This window comes from Colias croceus, chromosome Z, assembly GCF_905220415.1.
Source record: "Colias croceus chromosome Z, ilColCroc2.1".
In the NCBI taxonomy this organism is placed as follows: Eukaryota; Metazoa; Arthropoda; class Insecta; order Lepidoptera; family Pieridae; genus Colias; species Colias croceus.
In genome coordinates, this window is record NC_059568.1 from 2,487,860 (window position 1) to 2,510,803 (window position 22,944).

Consider the following 22,944-nt stretch of genomic DNA (forward strand, 5'->3'; position numbering starts at 1 on the left):
TTAGTAGGACTTAACAATAGGAGTATTTTCGTGGATACAGCAAATTGATAATAGAGTTTTAAATGAGCTCATTCTAATAAACACAAGCTTATTCTGTTATAACTTTGGTCAATTAAAAATCATGATAATACAGAATTGTTCCTAAGATTTTATTTCAAGGAAGAAAATTAAAATACAAAATCCGATATTAAGCTCGGTAGCGAAATTAAAAAATAGACTCATTAGAAGAATAGAGATTAATGCAGCCCTTTAAAATGGATAGCTTGGTATACTCGAACCGTTTAAAAAAGTTGATTGGAAATTAAAAAGATGAGAAAAAACCTAATCCTGATGAAGGTTACTTTTTTTCATGTTATCTTAGTATATTTGTATGGACTGGATCTTCGCCCGTGATACATATTCACGTTTTCTACATATGAACCATCCTCGAACTTCAAGGAATATTATAAAAAAAATAATTAACGAAATCGGTTAAGTCGTTCTCAAGTTATGCGCTTACCAACACATTTTGGGATTAATTTTTATATTAAAGATTATTCGAGTATAAAAATGTTCTATAACTATTCTTTTAAAATCCACTCATCAATCTCATCACAGAGCAATTACAAAAGCTATAGCAGCAGAAAAATTATCATCATCATCATCAGCCCATATACGTTCCCACTGCTGGGACACGGGCTTCCTATGAGGGTACAGGCCATAATCCACCACGCTGGCCAAGTGCGGGTTGGCGGATGGGAAAGAAAAATTATATTTGATTAAAAACATGAACTGCTTACCCATTTCATTTCTTAAACCGCGTGTGTTTTCTTAATTCATATATTATCAAACCAGTTTCCTGAAAATGGCGTTAATATGACCGTGTTCGAAATTTCACGACCCAAAACTTTATACAAGGAATTCTGCTCTAGAGGGACCGGTATAAGTATTTAACTGCATTTATTTCCGAATTAGGGTTGAGCACTCTTCAGTTTTACATGTCTTGTTTGTCTGACTTGCAAGACATATGGGTTTTGTTTACCCGCCAAAAACGATGTTGGAATATCGTTTCGGCAAATTCACACTTCTTTGCTAGTGAAATTCCTTTTTTTTATATGGATCTAAAAGGCGAGTTATAAAATGGTCATTTAGTTTTAAAAAATAAATCTAATACTTGTAAATGAACAGTGACCTTTCCTACATAATATAATAAATTGTATTTACACGAAGCGTGCGTTCTTGAATGTCACGAGAGAAAAATTTCCATGCTGGACGCCAAAGTTCGAGAGTTTATAATTAAATACAGCGCAATTAGGGATTTTGCATCAACATAATATTATGGCTTTTTACTGAAGCTGACATCAGATTTGAATAATTCGACAGTGATTTATGCTGAATTTGAACAGAGTAAAATAATCAGATCATTTACAAAGTGCTAAATTGTGGTTACTATAAAAATAGATTCGAAAATTTGAACGAATAAAATAATAATAAAATATAGTGCACCTTGGGGTTCTTGTATTTGTTTTTGGTTTCTGATGGTAAAACTATTAGGAATTCCTAGACCATCTAAATATTATATGAGGTGTCTTGTAGCTATTGAGGAAACTACATACATATATTATACCTATATATTTGATACACACCTTGGAACTGGATACGTTGTGGATCAAAGCTTTGAGCAAACAATGCTCCTTGCTTATGAAACTGGACCAGTGTGAATTACTCTTGTCTTGCCTTCTGACACTCTAGCTTACATGTAACCCTGACCTATTTCAAACACTGGAGATAGCTCGAACAATATATAGGTGGCTACTGGCTTCGATATCTTGTATTAAGTAACAACATATAAGAATGATTACATATTGAAGTAGTTACTTTAATTTGTGAAAAAGAGTTGTTGTATCTGTCCCTTATTCGGAAAGTGGTCAAGATATATCACATATTTCCCTGTGCCCCTTTATAAAAGAGACTTTCAGAAACTGTTAAAAAAATTGTTGATTCCTATATATCTGTGAGTGTTTTTTACGCACCTTTCATTAAACGACACACTATGTTTCAATCCATACTTAATATTATAAATGCGAAAGTAACTCTGTCTGTCTGTCTGTCTGTTACTCAATCACGCCTAAACTACTGAACCAATTTGCATGAAATTTGGTATAGAGATATTTTGATACCCGAGAAAGGATATAGGCTACTTTTTATTGCGAAATATGTACCACGGGCGAAGCCGGGGCGGACCGCTAGTTTAATATATTTCAAGAACTTAACAAGTCTCCCTCAAAATTGACCATCATGATAGAATTTATCTATGGATAATTAATTAGAAATAACGTACACGAGTATCTTTTATAATAACTATATTCATATTAGGTTTAAATATAAAGCCTATCTAAGCCTTCTAGTTAGTGTAAGAATTAAGACACTCCCTACGCATTAATGTTCTAATACTAAAAGTTTAAAGTAAACCTTTGTAATATAGAGCATGTAAATGAATTAACTATTAGAGTGACGTGAAAGTAATGAAAAGCTAGATGTAAATAGTAATTCGGTAAAAGAGAATTTAGTAAAATATAATTTTTTTATGTAATAATTATGAAAATGGAAAAATAAATCCATAATCAAAACGGCTATGCGAATGGATTTTAAAATCAGCTTCCAATATTATAACATCAGTATAAGCTTTAATTTTATTGAATATAGATATAGTTTAATAAAAAAAGTATTATTATTATATTTTTTAAACATTGCGAGACAACCCTAACGAATCTTTTCTGTTTCAACGCTTATATTTAATTTTTATTTCGCTCGCTAACCAAGCGTTAACCAAAAATTAACTGTTCCATTGGAGCCGTTAACCTAATTTGTATTTTAAATTATCGTCGAATATTATTACTTATTAACAAATTAATATTGTTGGCACTTCACAATAATATTTTTCAAATATCCACTTTATGTACATTGTTAAAAAAAATATAATATTATATAGATGAAGCAAATATGGTTGGTTTAGTTGGTTAGTTTAAAATTTAAATAGTTACATTTAAAAAATAGTTCCGACATGAACAATTTCCTTGAAAACTTTAAGAGTAAGAAGATTAAATTTTTACTCTATCATTATACATACAACTTGATGACTATATTTTTATAGAAGTAGAAACAACTGGATAACCGCGGAAGTTACCTGATGAGTGATGACGTCAAAGAAAGGGCGAATCTTCTGCTGACCTTTAAGATAAAATATACATTATTTAAAACTAATTTTCTCAGCTTTCTGATGCAGCCAGCCCTCGAGCCTTGACGTCTTGTATCCAGTAATTTTACAAAGTTAGTGCACCACGGGGATAGTTTATAATTTTATAAAATAACTCGCTATTTTAATTTATTTAATGGTAAATAGAAAGAGAACAATCGAGTACAGTCTTTGCTTGTTCGATAGTAGGAATCTAATTCACATATTATTATGTTTCAATGATTAAAAGCCAACTAACATAAGTTAGCGATCAACCATTTTCCGTTTTAGACTGGTTTTTTTATTTTATTATTATTTAAAACTAGATTTCTGAGCTGTAACTACTAAGAAGAGGCTAAATTTAGCTGACAAAGAGAATTCTTCCCAAAAAATATTTTTATTTCATTATTAAGACGTGAAATTGACTGTAAAAATATATGAATACCCCAATCGAAACTTTTTCCTACTAATATTATAAATACGAAAGTTAGTGAGGACGTATGTCTGTGTGTGTGTTTGTTACTCTTTCACGCAAATACTACTGAACCAATTACAATGATTTAGCACACATATAGATAACTTGGATTAACACATAGGATAGGTTGTATCCCGGAAAGGGAATTATCTAGTACTTTATATTAGTAAAAGGAAACACGAAACATCCTGCTGAAGCTAATGCCCCATCAATTCGAAAGTATATTTTTCTATTTTGAGCGCTTATTGCATTAATCGCCTTACCAAAATAAGCTACACCCATCGAATGTGATGAGATAAAATAAATTCCAAAAAAAGTGCCTCCAAGAGATTTGCGTGAAAAAACATCATGCTGTATTGTAATTTCTCCTTGATCCCTTTCCGTGAAACTGAGAGCTCCGTTGTATTCTTATATCGTTTTTTGCATTCGTTTGTTGTGGTTCCTGGGGGATTAGCTGAATAATCCGGCGTTCGCAATTATCCCTGTACGTATTGTCTACATACAGGGTGTTTTTATTGGAAGGGGGGTGCTAACTGTCCCGGGGCAGACAAATAATACAAATGGGCAAGGCAAAGCTTCTCGTTGTTTTAACGATCCGAAGTAAAAGGGAAAAAGGGGTTTTTCATTCGCGTTTTCTGTCTGTTTATCGCGACGGAACAGGCTATTTCCAGATTGAGTATAGGTCGATATTGTGTGCTTTCAATAAAAGTTTTGAATAGATGCTTCAGTGGGAATTCATTAATTATTATAAGCACACGTATGACATCTTCAGGATTCTTTCTTTGATTTTCTTTATTTTGATTCTTTGTTTGTGTTTTTATGATAATATATCTATTTAAAAGGAATGTGTTAAGGTATGTTTTATTTAAGTAAATTCAAAAAGAGTTGGTCAATTAGATTATATTATATTCGTTGTATAAACTGGTTTTAAATAAGGAATGAAATTGTATTTATAATTAATCAGCTGTTTGCCGTCAACGTCAAACTGCAAGTTCACCACTCTCACCACTTGTTGTCGGCAGCCATCGACATATTGACTGATGCCGACAACTGACGTCGACATGTAGCGACGGCTGAAGTAACCTCTGCCGTTTGCAACTTGACGTTCGTCTGTTAGAACGCTTAGTTGCGATCTTTTATTTCATAATGTACAGAAATACAATGGAATATTGTCAATATTTTGCCGAATGTTTAAAGATAGTGTTAATTTTAAGTATTAAGTTACTGTTCCAATCAGATCAAATCAAATTTACATTAAAAATATTAATAGACTGCATTAACTGCTAATTATATATCCTACTAGCGGTCTGTGACTGTCCCTTCGTCGCCCGTGGTACATGTTTACGATTTCTCTCCATAAGAACCCTCGTACTTCAAGGAATATTATAAAAAAAACACAAATGAACGAAATTGGTTCATCCGTTCTCGAGTTATGCGCTTATCAACACATTTTGCGATTCATTTTTATATTATAGATAAACACATAATATTATTAAAATTTCCAAAATAAAACAATTCGTAATAAACAGGGAATATAACTATTAAAATTCACATATTTCTCAAACTTCCGACGTATATCAATGAAGTTCTGACGGGCCTTCTAAGTTCATATTTTATTTTCACAAAAGCTCAAGCGATACTTTTATAATAATATCGACTTTTAACCGACTTTAAAAATGTGGAGTTTGAAGATATAGAGGATGTTCACTAAGTGCAAATATGTTTTTTAGATTTATGATTTTAAGCGGTTTCCACTAACCAACTTGCGAGCCGCGGAATCTATACTAATATTATAAAGCTGAAGAGTTTGTTTGTTTGTTTGTTTGTTTGAACGCGCTAATCTCGAGAACTACTGGTCCGATTTGAAAAATTCTTTCGATGTTAGATAGCCCATTTATGGAGGAAGGTTATAGGCACTATTATATCATCACGCTACGACCAACAGGAGTGGAGCCACGGGGGTGAAACCGCGCGAAGCAGCTAGTAATAAAATAAAATTATTGTCAATGGCCAAGTAAGAATTGAACTTGGGTTCCGTACTAAATCAAGTTTTCAGAATGCCTTTAAGAGCAACTAATTAAAGAATAAAATGTTAAAATGGAAATATCAATTTAAGTAAAATACCTGTAAGTAAAATACATAGGTATAATATATGACGTCATAAAACATCATCTCTAACGTATCTAGGTTTTTTTTTTCTTGTGGTGGTTTGCCTCGCCTATATAAATAAGCATCTGTAAGGGCTAGCTAATCATGACTTGCTGATAAAGTTATTGATAGCTTATTCAAAAGTACAAATTTGTCTTAATGCTTCATTTATTTATTGTCATAATAACTGACAGATACAGATCATAATAATCAGAAGTTAAAATGGGCCAGAGTTTCGTGTGGTTTCGTATTGTCTTATTACGGGACCCTAAAATAAAGAGATGTAGAGTACGTTTTTATTGAATGTATTAGTCTCATCCGGCAGACTCACTAGTTTTCCACTGAAAATCTCGCTAATTCGTAAAAAATCCCTGATAGAAATCAAATTTCCTGGGAATTTTCTAATAAACATGAATTAAATGTAGTTGCGTTCGCAGACACAGACAAATTTGTCATACATCCAAAATATTATAGGTAAATCTGAAGAGTTTGTTTGTTTGTTTTTGCGTTTCTAAGAATAGTAATGAGAAATTTACTGAATTAGTTATCTATACAATTTTTTTCAATAAGGAAGTAAATACTTTTTCGTTGTATAAAATATGAAGTTACCAATTGTCAGTCTTATTATATCTTAAAAATAGCAAACACCGCGTAAATAGGATGTCCGTGAACTTAGCAGAGCATTTTTAGCAGATCAAAAAAATAATGTGAGTTCTTATTGCGTGCAGTTGAGTTCTAGAGTTCCTGATACTTTTTAGAAATAGTTCTGGCGTTTTTACCTGAAAAAACGACATTTGAAAAAATGATCTGCCAACTTCCCGTAGCAGAGCATTTTTAGCAGATCAAAAAAATAATGTGAGTTCTTATCGCGTGCAGTTGAGTTCTAGAGTTCCTGATACTTTTTAGAAATAGTTCTGGCGTTTTTACCTGAAAAAACGACATTTGAAAAAATGATCTGCCAACTTCCCGTACTAGATAATTTTTAGCGGATCAAAAAAAATGTGAGTTCTTATCGCGTGCAGTTGAGTTCTAGAGTTCCTGATACTTTTTAGAAATAGTTCTGGCGTTTTTACCTGAAAAAACGACATTTGAAAAAATGATCTGCCAACTTCCCGTAGCAGAGCATTTTTATCAGATCAAAAAAATAATGTGAGTTCTTATCGCGTGCAGTTGAGTTCTAGAGTTCCTGATACTTTTTAGAAATAGTTCTGGCGTTTTTACCTGAAAAAACGACATTTTAAAAAATGATCTGCCAACTTCCCGTAGCAGAGCATTTTTAGCAGATCAAAAAAATAATGTGAGTTCTTATCGCGTGCAGTTGAGTTCTAGAATTCCTGATACTTTTTAGAAATAGTTCTGGCGTTTTTACCTGAAAAAACGACATTTGAAAAAATTATCTGCCAACTTCCCGTAGCAGAGCATTTTTAGCAGATCAAAAAAATAATGTGAGTTCTTATCGCGTGCAGTTGAGTTCTAGAGTTCCTGATACTTTTTAGAAATAGTTCTGGCGTTTTTACCTGAAAAAACGACATTTGAAAAAATGATCTGCCAACTTCCCGTAGCAGAGCATTTTTAGCAGATCAAAAAAATAATGTGAGTTCTTATCGCGTGCAGTTGAGTTCTAGAGTTCCTGATACTTTTTAGAAATAGTTCTGGCGTTTTTACCTGAAAAAACGACATTTGAAAAAATAACTTAGCAGAGCATTTTTAGCGGATCAAAAAAATAATGTGAGTTCTTATCGCGTGCGGTTGAGTTCTAGAGTTCCTGATACTTTTTAGAAATAGTTCTGGCGTTTTTACCTGAACAAACGACATTTGAAAAAATGATCTGCCAACTTCCCGTACTAGATAATTTTTAGCGGATCAAAAAAATAATGTGAGTTCTTATCGCGTGCAGTTGAGTTCTAGAGTTCCTGATACTTTTTAGAAATAGTTCTGGCGTTTTTACCTGAAAAAACGACATTTGAAAAAATGATCTGCCAACTTCCCGTAGCAGAGCATTTTTAGCAGATCAAAAAAATAATGTGAGTTCTTATCGCGTGCAGTTGAGTTCTAGAGTTCTTGATACTTTTTAGAAATAGTTCTGGCGTTTTTACCTGAAAAAACGACATTTGAAAAAATGATCTGCCAACTTCCCGTAGCAGAGCATTTTTAGCAGATCAAAAAAATAATGTGAGTTCTTATCGCGTGCAGTTGAGTTCTAGAATTCCTGATACTTTTTAGAAATAGTTCTGGCGTTTTTACCTGAAAAAACGACATTTGAAAAAATGATCTGCCAACTTCCCGTAGCAGAGCATTTTTAGCAGATCAAAAAAATAATGTGAGTTCTTATCGCATGCAGTTGAGTTCTAGAGTTCCTGATACTTCTTAGAAATAGTTCTGGCGTTTTTACCTGATTTTTTTACCTGATAAGAACTCACATTATTTTTTTGATCCGCTAAAAATGCTCTGCTACGGGAAGTTGGCTGTGCCGCGCGGTTTCACCCGTTTGGCTCCGCTCCTGTTGGCCTTAGCGTGATGATAATATATAGCCTTCCTCGATAAATAACACTGAAATAATTTTTCAAATCGGACCCGTAGTTCCCGAGATAAGCGCGTTCAAACAAACAAACATACATATAAACTCTTCAACTTTATAATATTAATATAGATTAATAAATAGTTTGTTATTAAAGTAACTTAAAAGTATGTTTGTTTTTAAAAATAAGTTATTACTTCTATCATATATAAATTTTTAAATATTTTGTGGAATTCAGTAGATTTTTTATTATTATTCACATTAAACACAGCTCATTTTTTTTTATTCATAAAACTTTTCTTAGACTACGGAGTACGGAAGGTATAAATGAAATAAATCCGAGGGTAACCGATTCAATCGTATACTTTCCTTCCTCACATATACGCATATAAAGAAGGGCTTTATTTGACGACACTAAAAACTTTTTATACATCTTGCATGAATTTGAAACGAGATGTGCTTTTATGTTCTTTGGCTTTTCCTTTTGTTAAACTTTATTAGAACGGCTGTCACTAAAATATATACCATGGACCAAATTGTAAATTTATAAATTACTAGCGTTTCGACCGCGGTTTCATCCGCGTTTTCAAAGAAAAACCGCATAGTTCCCGTTCCCGTGGGATTTTCGAGATAATACCACATACTTTACCCTCTATATGTGTGCTAAATTTCATTGTAATCCGTTCAGTAGGATTTGCGTGAAAGAGTAACAAACATACATAACATTATCTACAAGTACACATACTGTATCCATCCTCACAAACTTTCGCACTGTAGAGTATCAAATGCCCAACATTATCAAAATTATACCTGTGTCAAAATAAGTGAAACTTTAAATTTATTTTTATGTATAAAACAAACTTTTGGACATCTAAAGTAGGTAACTAAATAATTTATTTGTTTTGTAATACAATAGTCATAAGAATACAAAACAAATATGGATGAATATCTGGAAATAAAAAAATATTTATTTATTTTAAAACATAAAAACTATTATTGTTCCCAACAAGAAAACAATTAATTAGTTTACCTCTTGTTGTCACACAATTGGACTATTACTGGTGTGCCTTGTAATTGGCGTTTTTATATGTAATTTGTATAATTTATCTTAATAACAGCTGTAAGGTGCCTTTTATGAATAAAATAAAATAAAAAAAAAATAAAAAAATAGTCACTGTAGGATAGTACAAAACAAAATCAGTTTAAATATTCGTCTTAAAAACTTTGTACCAAATTACATAATATTTAGTAAGTTACCTACTTGCAATAATTCCAAAACGGAAAAGATAAGAAAAACTACGTCCTTATGACTCATGACTCTCATTTTATGGTACAGCTAAAGAAATAAAACAACACAGCAGTAAAAGCAGTCTATTAAATTTTGATCGAAAACTTTGGGCCACGTCACTGCTCGGAAGTTTTACCTAGGAAAATGTTTAGATTTAAAGTTTAAACCGTAAAGGTATAAAAACAAGTATTAGTCGATTTTAACTGTGAATGAGGTGCACTACGGGTAATAGATTAAATAATAATTTACTAGCTGTTTGCCCCGGCTCCGATTTAATTGTAATTTTTTTCTATTTCTTAAGGATAAAAGTAACCTGCATCTTTCTTTTTTTATAGAAGAGCTGTTAACGGAGCGAGTGGGTCACCTAGTGAGGTGATCATCACCGCCCATGAGCACTCACAAAGTTACCTTCGTGAAGCTGTTACCGGCTTTCAAAGATGGATGTAGGCTCTCAGAAGAGGCTTCTCCTAGTTTTAAGCTACCTCGCTACGATTTTTCAACCAAATTAGTTCAGCCGTTTTTGAGTTATAAATAGTGTAACTAACAACCTAATGGTACTTATATACACATAGATTTCGTTTTTGTTATATTTCACAAATATACTATTCAAATTTCAAAAGGACTTATGAAACAGATAGCATTTTCTTATATAGATTTAGAACGTTCAATCGAATAAAAATCAGGAAAAGTGTTTTAAAACTATTTACTCTTCGTTCCTTTTGTTTTCAAGAAACAACAAAAAACACACATGACCAGCCGGACGATAAGTTTCAACTGCTTTAACTTCAAAGCTTTCATCGTATTTTCGAATACTTGCAAGGGCTTTTCGCACGTTTGCTGTGACTACCACAAGTGCCTCTTTTTACCCGACTACGGCAAAGCAAAAGGAGGGTTATGATTTTGACAGGCTATGTATGTATGTATGTATGTATGTATGTATGTATGTTCATCTGTTCCCTCGTAACGTCTAAACTACTTATCAGAATTTGACAAATGACATATCATTAGAAGCATCTTAATTGTCCGCTGGTTATAGGCTATATGGGGTTTCACAAAATCTAATGTGGCGTCCTCTATCGGACAAAACATACAAAGTAAAAAAATAAAGTTAAGATAAATATCCCGTGTTTGGTATCATTTGAAAGCGCTTTCCTTGTACATTTTGAATATATGTATATTTTGAATATATGTGTTGAATATATGTACATTTTGAATATATATTACTAGCATTTGCTCGTGACTTTACCTGTATTCATGGGCTGATTGCATATAATTCACATCTTTTCGTCCATAGCTTCTTTATTAGTTCATCAGTTTAACTTTTGTTAATATTATGCCCCCAAATACACTTTAACACCAAAATAGTACAAATAATATAAAGTGAAAAAACTAAAACCCAACTACGACAATAACCGGCGCTGAAAAAGTATAAAACAAGATTTCAGAATACTGAACTGAACAAAGTTGCTAATGTAGTTGCAAGTAAATGGACACAGTAGACTCAACCAAGATGCCTTCGTTGTAAATTGACAATAATGTCATACAATACTATTCTGAAGTATGCAATATTCCACTATGTAAAGATAAATTTTCATGTTTGGAAAGGCGTAGTCACACGTTACATACCTAATACCTATACCTATCTACCGTAGCACTTCAACAACGTGTGACTACGCCTTTCCAAACATGAAAATTTATCTTTACATAGTGGAATATTGCATACTTCAGAATAGTATTGTATGACATTATTGTCAATTTACAACGAAGGCATCTTGGTTGAGTCTACTGTGTCCATTTACTTGCAACTACATTAGCAACTTTGTTCAGTTCAGTATTCTGAAATCTTGTTTTATACTTTTTCAGCGCCGGTTATTGTCGTAGTTGGGTTTTAGTTTTTTCACTTTATATTATATACAGGTGGAATCCATACTTATATTATAAATGCGAAAGTAACTATGTCTGTCTGTCTATTACTCAATACGCCTAAACTACTGAACCAATTTTCATGACATTTGGTATGGAGGTATTTTGATACCCGAGAAAGGACATAGGCTACTTTTTATCTCAGGAAAATGATGCAATCCCGGAAATCCCACGGGAACGGGAACTATGCGGGTTTTTCTTTGACTGCGCGGGCGAAGCCGCGGGCGGAAACCTAGCATTAGATAAATTCTATAAAAGCACCTTTTTAGATTTATACTCTTATAATATAAGAAATCTGTGTATATATATTAATGAAAAGGTGAGGCTGAAAGGTATGCTGTTATCGTCCTTTATTTTACGGTTCTAAAGGGGAATAAAATAGCTTGATCAGAGATAGAAGAAGAATATGAGAAAGTGGTTGTATTATGTTCAAAGTATATAAACGAAAAAACACGAGTCAATTCAAGTGCGAGTTCAGTTGGTCAGCCGGTAGACTTGGCTTCACCGAGTAAAATTGTATTTACGATTTGTAGTATAATTACTATAAATCAGCACGAATTTCCTAATTGAGGTATAAGTAAAAATGTCACAGATATCTTTATTGGCTTACATAAAAAAACTGATCTAAAACAAATGCACAACCGCGACTGCAGTAAGCACGTGTTGATTATGCATTTCATTATTGTACGTGCCTCGAAAGCGGTATCCAGTCGTTCTGTGTGCCTAGTGCGAGTTTTCATCGAGTACGAAACGTTACTATCGCGTTTGCGTCACAGCCGAATTAGTATGGGAAATCGAACAGCGCCCCTAGCGGACGTATGGGGAAGCTTTGATTCCCCATACAAATTTCGCTGTGACGCAGACGCGATAGTAACGTTTCGTACTCGATGAAAACTCGCACTAGGCACACTGAGGTGTTTCTTGAATTTTGAAGGTTGAGGTTTATGAGTTAATGTTTTGTTTATATACTTCAGGTGTTTATAAATGTGCTATATATATTATACTTTCTTATTTATGTGCAATAGTACTTTTCATGTTATGAAAGAAAGTAAGTATATTATAATGGAATAATTTTAAAATACATTGTAATTAGGGACAGTATTCAGCTACTGAAATTGTGCGTATTTTTTGATTGGTGAATCAAACAACAACTGAATATTATTATGGCCATCATTCTGAAAAATTGATGTTCTGTTAATCGTTTGTTCTACGTATTACAACTTAAGGGAAAGGGATGTGATAGGAAATGAAGGATAGTCACGGACAACCTACCTCATCCATACTAATAATATTATAAAATATGCGAAAGGAACTCTGTCTGTCTGTCTGTTACTCAATCACGCCGAAACTACTGAACCAATTATCATGAAATTTGGTATGGAGATATTGTAATACCCGAGAAAGGACTTAGGCTTCTTATTATCCCTGACTAAATGAAAATGACGCAATCCCGGAAATCCCACGGGAACGGGAACTATGCGGGTTTTTCTTTGAATGCGCGGGCGAAGCCGCGGGCGGAAACCTAGTATTATAATAAATAATAGGTACACAATATATAGGTAGAACATAATTTAATATTTGTCACAAGTCCAGATTGTTATGTGAGCTACAATCGCTTTAAACAGAGAATAATTTGCAAGAGTATTGTGGCGACGAGAAAGCGCTAAAAACGTCACTGTTGACACAATATCATCGTATGGGGTCGCTCTTGACATAAATACTGACACTGGGACACATGTAATGAGAGATCCAAACTATATTTTGTGAAAATATGGCTGTTCCAGCTTTGGGAAGAATATTATGTTATCACATAACTTTTGAGTTCGTCTTCTTGCCTAATTAATTACTAGCTTACCGCCCGCGGCTCCGCTAGCTTTGTCTAAAACCTAATAAATGTTTTTACAATCAAACCAAAGGTATAAAATAGGTGCTAAAAGTTTGAAGAATTAAAATGTATTTTCATCACGTAGGAGAAATTAAAACAGCTAGAATAATATCACCCAAATTGTTTAAAATAACATGCTACAATGTAACATAATATAGTTTGGAAAATCCAAAAGTGCACGCCTCATAATCTCATCCTTTACAATAAAATTGATTATTTAAACACTATAAATATAAAAAAGAAATAAAATGAAACAGTTGGAAAAGTAAAGAAAGCGGTACCGTAATAATTGAGCTATTTTTCTTGTGGCCCCACCTAGACGTGAAACTGCGCAGGTTTAAGGGACTGACTACCAACTTATTTTTTGAAACCTTGGCTTATAGTATAAAGAATCGAGTTTATAATGGTGAATTTTGAGTACACTATAAATATATAAAAAAATAAATAAAAAATAAAGAATATATATAGATATATACTAAAATTATGGAGAACAGTCGATATTTTTTTTTTGTTTATTTAATAACAATTAAACCACATCGAATCAGACCCTGAAAAATGAAAGGGTTCTATTCCTGAGCATACTCAAGCGTAAGAGAAAAAAAAAGACTCGATTAGTAAAGTATTTCGGTCGCTATCGTGTTAACAAGAAAATCCTCCGCACATACAGACACACGGACGTCCAAGACAGAACTTTTTTAAACTGTTTTTTAACTAGTTTAAATAACAAAAATGACATCAAAAATATCATGAATGTTAAAAATAGTGTTTTTTCTTAATATGTGTGTGTATGTATTATCACAAGTGCAATGTATGATACATAAAGACATTTTAAGTTTGAAAAATCAGATGTTTTGCGCGAAGTGACAGTAGTACCCACCTCAACGCTTCGCTTATGAGGCGTGCAATATTCTAGTAGCTAGTAACAACTTAGAATATATGGGATAAATCATGCTACGCGGTCACTGTATATGTCTAGTAAGGGATCCTTATAATCAGCAGTAAGTGTCCTACGAGCAGAGCGTTCCCTTTGTATCGAGTGTTGTGCTTTTGAGCGTTATTGACTGAGTACGTGCAATCTCAAGATAATATGCTAGGCGACTGGCAGTGATATAATGGTGTATTTGATTGGTCTGTTTGTTGGCAGATTTATGAAGATTTGTATAAGATAACTAGCAAACCGGACGAACTCCGTTTCGCCACCGAAACCTTTTTCTTTGCTATAAACCTCACGGAGCCCGAGACCTTTCCAACGAATGCAAAACCGTGGACATCGGTTCGTGCATTTTGGAGTTATAGTGTCAGCAAGGAAAACGCTCGAATTTTTTTATAGTAGAATATACTTTATGCTATTTTATTTTCCAATTTTAATAATCAATGTTGTTACATATTAACATAGTATTTGACTTCGAAAAGGCGGCAAAGCATCTGTAATAACATCAGTGTTACAGAGTTTTAACACAGAATCACTAAAAAACCTTCACAAACGCTAACATTCCCGCTAAGAAAAGCTCTGAAACTTCATTACGCCGCGGTCAGTCTGAGTTCCAGAAAGTTCTTCAAGAATCCACAATGCAGCTTGTTAAGATGCTATGGAGCCGCTTGTTAAAGTGCATTGCTATTGATAGTTTCTGCGGAATGTCGCTGCCAGAAGTTCGGAACCTGGAGCAAGAGTTAGTTACCGGGTTAGTTTATAATGTTTTTGTGTTTTCTAATAGTTTACAGTTTAATCCTATATTACCGCGTACATACGGGTTTTACCGCGGTCGTAACCGCGCGTTAAGTACCGTACTCAGATTATAAATTAGTTTTCCGCGGGCGAAACCGCGCGGTACAGTATTAAAGAAACACATTTAGGAATTAAAGATTAACGGATATTGAACGTGATTTATTCATTGTATTACTATCCACTGTCGCATTTTGCAGGTTTACATAATATGTATTCATATCATAATAGTGCCCTAAGCCATCTATGTCTAGATATACAGGGTGTAATCGATAAGTGTGCGCAGTCGATTATTCCGTAACTATTACAGACATTAAAAAAATTTAAATTGATTTTGAAAGTACTATACCTAATGAGTAAAATGACAATAATAACTTTTAAAAATAAAACGAGAAATTGTGTCAATAAACCTTTTTTCTTTTTAAATACCAGAGACGTTCCTCTGAAAATCGAAATTTGACATCTAGAATCGAATGCATTGATTACTTGTGAATAAAAATCATCATAAATTAATAAATTCGATTGACAAATGTTTCAAATCCGTATCGATTAATTCACTTTAATCGATGTTTTTAAGCAGGTTACCTCTCTTCGAAGATAAAATTGATAGACGTCAAATGTTGCCTATTAAATTGGCTCGACTATAATATATTATAATCGCCTGCGCACACTTAACAATTACACCCGGTATAGTTCTACATTCAATAACGACGAATCAGCAAAGAGAATCGAATTATTTATGAATAACATTTAAATGTAGCTTTTTATTAAAACGTATTTATTGAACTTGGAGCCAAATGTTATGGTAAGCTAACTTGGTAATGATATTATCCAGTGTATCATTAATAAGAAACAAATTAATTATACCACGAAAACCATTAAAATTTGTGGTTCATTTAATTAGCAACGATGTAAAGGTCGAAGGTTTCTTGGTGATAATGCAGAATTTTTAACCGACTTCAAAAAAAAGGAGGAGGTTATCAATTCGGCCGGTATATTTTTTTTTTTTTTTTTTTTTTTTATATGTATGTACACCGATTACTCCGAGGTTTCTGAACCGATTTACGTGATTCTTTTTTTGTTCGATGCGGGATGGTGTCGAATTGGTCCCATAAAAATTTTATTCGGATAGGCCCAGTAGTTTTTATTTTATGAGCATTTTTGTCTGTAGGTATTTGTAAATTTTGCAAGTGCAAGTTTGAAGTCGGTTGTTTTTAACGCAGTTATCACTTGTTAGTTATTTTCTTTTCAAGGATCGCCGCGGTCGTAGTTTGACCTTATATCTAACGAGGCGTTGGAGTTTGGACTGCATATACCAAGATGAAATATACGTTCGAGAATCTCCATTGTATTATGAAAACAATGTAGATTTGTTGAACAGCGATAAAATAATAATATATGTTAAACAATATATTCTAATATATATAAATCTCGTGTCACAATGTTTGTCCTCAATGGACTCCTAAACCACTTAACCGATTATAATAAAATTCGCACACCATGTGCAGTTCGATCCAACTTGAGAGATAGGATAGTTTAAACATGTAGGTACCACGGGCGAAGCCGGGGCGAACAACTAGTAGTACTATAGTGATAGTAATGTGTAACTAGTTAGAGTAATTAAGCCCAGAGTCATCAAGGTTTTAATTATATGCATACTACACCTATGGCGATCTATACACGATATTTATTACGCAGGTTAAAATATAATGGTCGCGGAAGAGTTCCAACCAATACCCGCCCCGGCCCTATCATAGCGGCTCGACGGAACACAGTGGGATCAGATCCCACTTTCCTGCTTTCCCGCTTTCCCAATTTTAATATGCAACCGCTTATGATTGTACGCACTAATCATAAAAGCGGTTGCATAATAAAATGGGACCGCGCGGTTAGCCGCCCCCGCGGTTAACCGCTAGTGCGTAAGGGCACTAAGAATCCGACATAACCCACGGCTTCTTCCTCGGGGGCCGTGGATATCTTTGGAAGATTTCCCCACTATAAAAAAAAAAGGTTAAAATATAATGAAGCGAACGTGTTGCCTATGAATTTGGTAGCTAAGAAATCTTGACCACTAAGTTCAAAGGAAGATATTAATATTATTATACCTATATAAAGCTACAATTATCTGGTTGCGGTTAAAATGAAAGAATACACGAACATCTTTAAGAAAACTAGTTGTACATGCGGCTTTGATTGCGTAGTCAAAGGAAAATCCCATATGAATGAGGTGGTTCACCGCGGTAAAAAGTAGCATATAATCTATATTAGTGATGCAACGAATACGAATACGAATATTCGTATTCGCCGAATAGTAGACATTTATCGAATATTCGTATTCGGCGAATATACGAATTTTTAAAAACGAATATTTTTTTACACAAAACTCTATTTACTACAAATTTAAAAATCGCGCGAAAAAATATGACTTGTGCAGAGACTGCTAATCCACTGGCCTTTTGGCGAGAAGATGTCCAATTTCCAAGTCAGAAAAAACTCGCCCAACAATATTTTTCACTGAAGCCATGTACAGTCGCTTCGGAGAGACTTTTTTCAACCCCTGGAAACATCCAGTCTGAAAAAAAATCGCCTAAAACCAGAAAATCTACGAATTTTATATTTTTTAAATAAAAATTTGCCTATTGTAAATTTTAATTATTATAAGAGTAAACATTCATTAAATAAATAAGTCTTTTATTACCAAGGCTAGATATTCGTATTCGTATTCGTATTCGCCGAATAGTAGGTTTGATATTCGTATTCGTATTCGTATTCGTAAAAGTAGTATTCTTTGCATCACTAATCTATATCGTTTCACTAGACACCATCCAGGAAAAAAAACATACACGTCTTTGCAATTATAATGTTTATGTAATATTTAAGTAGTTTACTAAAGATTCGGAAAGTAACTCTGTCTGTCTGTCTGTTACGCAATCACGCCTTAACTACTGAACCAATTTGCATGAAATTTGGTATAGAGACATTTTGATACCCGAGAAAGGACATAGGCTACTTTTTACCCCGGGACATAGATAGGTTTTATCCCAGAAATCCCAAGGGAACGGGAACTATGCGGGTTTTTCTTTAACTGCGCGGGCGAAGCCGCGGTCGGAAAGCTAGTAGACTATAAAATTAAGATTTATGACCATAAACCACATCAGGTTAAAGTTCTTCATTTTTAACTGCTAGAACTGATTTATATTTCGAAATGTGTAAACACTAAACATCACTCATTGGTGTGTAACATTGTCTCTTTGTTCAAAAACAACTAAGCTTATAAACTGCAATTAGTGCAAACAATAGCATTTCTATTATTAGCTTGATCTAAATATCTGCCTAATTGGATTAAGGGCACATCTTGCCTACGTAACTCGAATCGATACAATGTAGGTACGACTTACGAGCACGCCTCTGCACTTTCTGAAATACCTTTCATAACATATTTCATAATATTATTCCATAGCATCTATATATTATATAATAAATCTGTAGAAGGGTCAATTCTGTACATTGAAAATATTGAAAAAATAAATAGCACTGGAACAGCATGTTACTGGATCGATACCAAACCCAAATATGTGATTAAATTTTTTTTGTCTGTTTGTCTTTCTGTCTGTCTGTCTGTATATGCGGACATCACGTGAAAACTAACGGTTCGATTTCGATGAAACTTGGTGTCCTGCGCATAAAATAGGATACTTTTTATCCTGGAAAAATACGTGGAAAGAAATCTTAATTTTTCCGCGCGAACGGAGCCGCGGGCGGAAGCTAGTACTTTAATAAAATCCGATATACGATATTGCATAAATAACGACGTTTTTCAGAAATAGATGGAAACTAATTTATAAGATCCATATTGACTAGCAAAGGATGTGCATGTAAATAAGTGCTCAAGGGACTGAAGAATAAATCACATTGGTTATATTGGTTCGTTTAAAATATCATTTCTTTTGAACTTAGAGCAATTTGTTTCATGGTAATTATGTAGTTATATATTATATGAAAACGATTTTTGTATAAAATAAGAAAATAACTGACAAAAAAACGAAAGGTATAATATGTTTGTGATTTTTTTTAGAATTAACCAATAACCCCATATTTCCGATAAAAAAGACGTGTTACGAAGTAGACGACAAAAGATCTCAAATTCCATAATAAGCGATTTTTATAAACAAATATATCACAACTGGAAGATTTTCCTATTAAAAACTAAAGAAATAAAGCTAGAATATAAATAAAAACTATAAAAAACTTTCTACTTACAATAAATACCATTATCATAACATTGCGGACAGTTTTCAAGAAACATACGCGATCGTTTCTTATTAAAACAATATTGAGATACAAACGCAAACATGTCTTATTTGCATAAATATGTTTATACAAAATCAATTCCGATGTTTTCGAACGAAACAAAATCAATTTGGCGGTATTTCACGTGTTTAGGCATAAATTCGTGGCAGTGGTTTGATTATGATGTATTGTCCCTGATTGTTAAAAGGCGGGTATACACGGAGCGAGCAGCCTCGCGAAGCAAATGCGCGAGCTCGGTCTGTGTGAACGTGGCTCGGTCGAGAAAGCATCATTTACGCTACACCAGGGACTGGCCGTGTTGTGGCCGAGAAACAAATATTGTCCCTGATTGTGAAAAGGTGGGGGACACAGAGCGTGAAGCCTCGCGAAGCAAATTCTCGGTCTATGGGGACAAGGCTCGGGCGGAGAAAGCAAGTTTTAATACACTAAGCTGAGGATGGGCCATGCAGCAGGCGGGGAACAAATGAAACAATATCCATACATATTTCAACACCCTGTCCCGTCCGAGCCACGATAACATATGAATCGCCTCATGGTGGTAAATCATGCTGAAGACACCATTCTGCCGCTTCAGCCTGCACGGCCACACTTAATACCGAGTTCTCGCAGTACTTGCTCTTTCTAGTAGTACGCTTTCTCTCAGTAGGTACTTGCCTCGCAATGCTGCTCGCTCTGTGTGAACCCGACTATTATCAAATATTACAGCTTTTGAATATCGGTCGATGAGAGAATTAAACGCAGTCTATTTTTGATTCGTTTGTACCTTCTGACCGTTGATTGAACTTCGTGTGGGGGCAATTTCCAACTGTATAGTAAGTAATTAAAGCAAATTGTATGTTACATTGTTTTCCTGTTCAATAAAATTGAAAATGAAACAAAATTACGAATGACAATCAGGTATTGTTATATAACTCAATTGTAAATTGTCAGACTGTGTTCCATTTATAATAAAATTACGGCCATACAAAACATATTTATTTATTTAATACATTATTGTGCAAGAAACAAAAATATACATATAGGTTACAATAAGTTTAAAAAAAAGCACAAGGGGCGGCGTTATCACTATCTAGTGATCTCTACCAGGCAACCACGGGGAGAAAGGCAAAGAAGCGCAATATATTGTAAAACAAAACAAAAACATATTTTTAGATAGAGTAGAAGTAATAAAAGAAAACATATTCGTTTTATGAATTTTGTAACAAGCTACTAATTTATTTGTTGATTAAAAATACATTTTCTTTAAACAATAATCGTATTTCAGGTGCCATTAAAGCGTTGATTAAAGAAGTCGATTCGCATAGTTCACTTGAAAATGAATGTTTTCAATGTCGATTTCAGCGTCTCAATGTAGGATTTACTACAGCAGGGACAATAGTCCATTTCTGAAAGCTGTTCAATGTAAAATTCTAATAAATGTAAAGCCAGTAATTTCACTTCATTTAAATGAATTTCTCAACGTATTTAGTAGGTGCCTCAGCTTTAAAAGGCTTCAGCTAGAGCATGAAATTTGAATATATTAAAATTAACTTTATTGACTGAAATAAATTTTCTTTATGAAGTATGTTTAGGACGGTTGAGGTGATGTAATAATTTAGTTAAACACGACATTTTTGATATATCTATAAGATTTTATTTTCTCTTAGCCTAAGAGTCTAAGATATCCATTTGCGACCGTAGTCTACATTCTATCATTACGTAGGTGATATACAAGCAAATGCTTTCTAATTTATCTCTAAACAATATTTATAAACGAAAATACTCAAATCGAAAAAAGTTTCTTACCTCGCAGAAAACATAAAATAAATATTTATGACTAGGTTTCAGCCCGCGGCTTCGCCCGCGCAGTCAAAGAAAAACCCGCATAGTTCCCTTAAGTCATTACTCGGGTATCAAAATATCTCCATACCAAATTTCATGCAAATTGGTTCAGTAGTTTAGGCGTGACTGAGTAACAGACAGACAGACAGAGTTACTTTCGCATTTATAATATTAGTATGGATTCTTGTTATCTCATTCAGTAATAAGATACTGAAAAAATATTTCCCCTTAACAAAATTGCATTTGAATAAGAGTTTCTTAACTTCTGTGTTTATCTTAGTGAAGATCCACACTTGTTTGACTTTTCAAGTTAGCTTTAAACTTTGTTCCATTATTCGAGTATATACGTTTAGAAATTAAACACTTAGATGGTTTTTTAAACGTGATTTATTTATTTTGATCGTGATTTATTACGTGATTTCTTAATTGAAAATAAATTTATTACGTGATTATTAATTGAAAATTTTAAAAACCGTTAAAGCATTTAATTTTAAAAGTTCTTCCGTTATCTTTGCATTTTATATTAGACTAGCTGATTATCCCGGTTCTCAAAGGGTTAAACCGGGATATAGAACTAAAAAAATACATTCTTCATTTATCTGTCTGTCCCTAGGTGGATCTTTAAACTAAAGGTATTTTTATACATATTTTTTTAAAAGATAATGATCCAACAGACAGGTTTATAGTATGTATAATGCACATCAAAATTAATACATAAATAGTACCTTAACCCTAGAAAGATAATCATATTGAGTAATACGGGAAAGATAGTCATGCGTCAAATTTACGCATGTTTTTTGTTAGCTCTAAGTCGCGGTATATTGTTTTTTTTCTATATAAATTGTAAGTTATTATATATTTACAGTTATGTTAGAATAATTAATATTACAAATAATTTATTTTTAATTATTTTTATACATATAAAAAAACGAAAACATTAAACGTCTGCTTTAAATCTACAATTCTTGTAACACGTATTATTTCTAATAAAAACTTATTTTTGGCTACAATTATCAGACTTTTTTATATCTTATATATATGTTGTACATATACTTATATAAAAAATAGTGAGAAACAAGTTTAGCACATATCAACGTATGCTCACGACATAATATAACGATGTTACATTTTTTGCAGGAGGAATTTGCCTTTCGTCATATTTCAGAAGGACAAATCGTATAGTAAATACGTTTTTTTTTTACGGAAGGCCTCCTCAGTACTTTCTTACGATGTACCAGATACTTCATTTGGCAACAACTTGGAGATATTATCACGCAAATATCTTATCAAAGCTGGTGATTCTAAACACCCACGCATAAACAAAGAAGACGGTTCCATGCTTCTATATTTCATGTTTTTTTGACTCGGATGTTTTTGTGCTTTGATGTTAACATTGTGGCTATAAATTTAATATGCAATATCCAAGCAATTTTATTGATTCCATAAAATAAAGCCATTGGCCATCTCATTGTCTTACTACTATTGAACATCAGGGAACACATTCGGTCTAATGCATCTACTTCGCCTTTTGCTTGAATGTAATATATCATCTTTGCTTTGTACCTCATCGGGAAAAGCTTCTTCTGTGTCACTTTGCTCGTCATTTTCAATTTCGTGGTCCTCCTACTTCCCTATCGG

At 33.4% G+C, this 22,944-nt stretch overlaps 1 long non-coding RNA gene across 1 annotated transcript; it reads left to right on the forward strand.

The window, feature by feature from the left end:
• Positions 1 to 22,152: 22,152 nt before the first annotated feature.
• Positions 22,153 to 22,726, forward strand: LOC123705241. The gene is made up of 2 exons (XR_006753280.1): positions 22,153 to 22,280; positions 22,444 to 22,726. It is a non-coding gene; the product is annotated as an uncharacterized LOC123705241 (long non-coding RNA).
• The last annotated feature ends 218 nt before the right edge of the window (positions 22,727 to 22,944 follow it).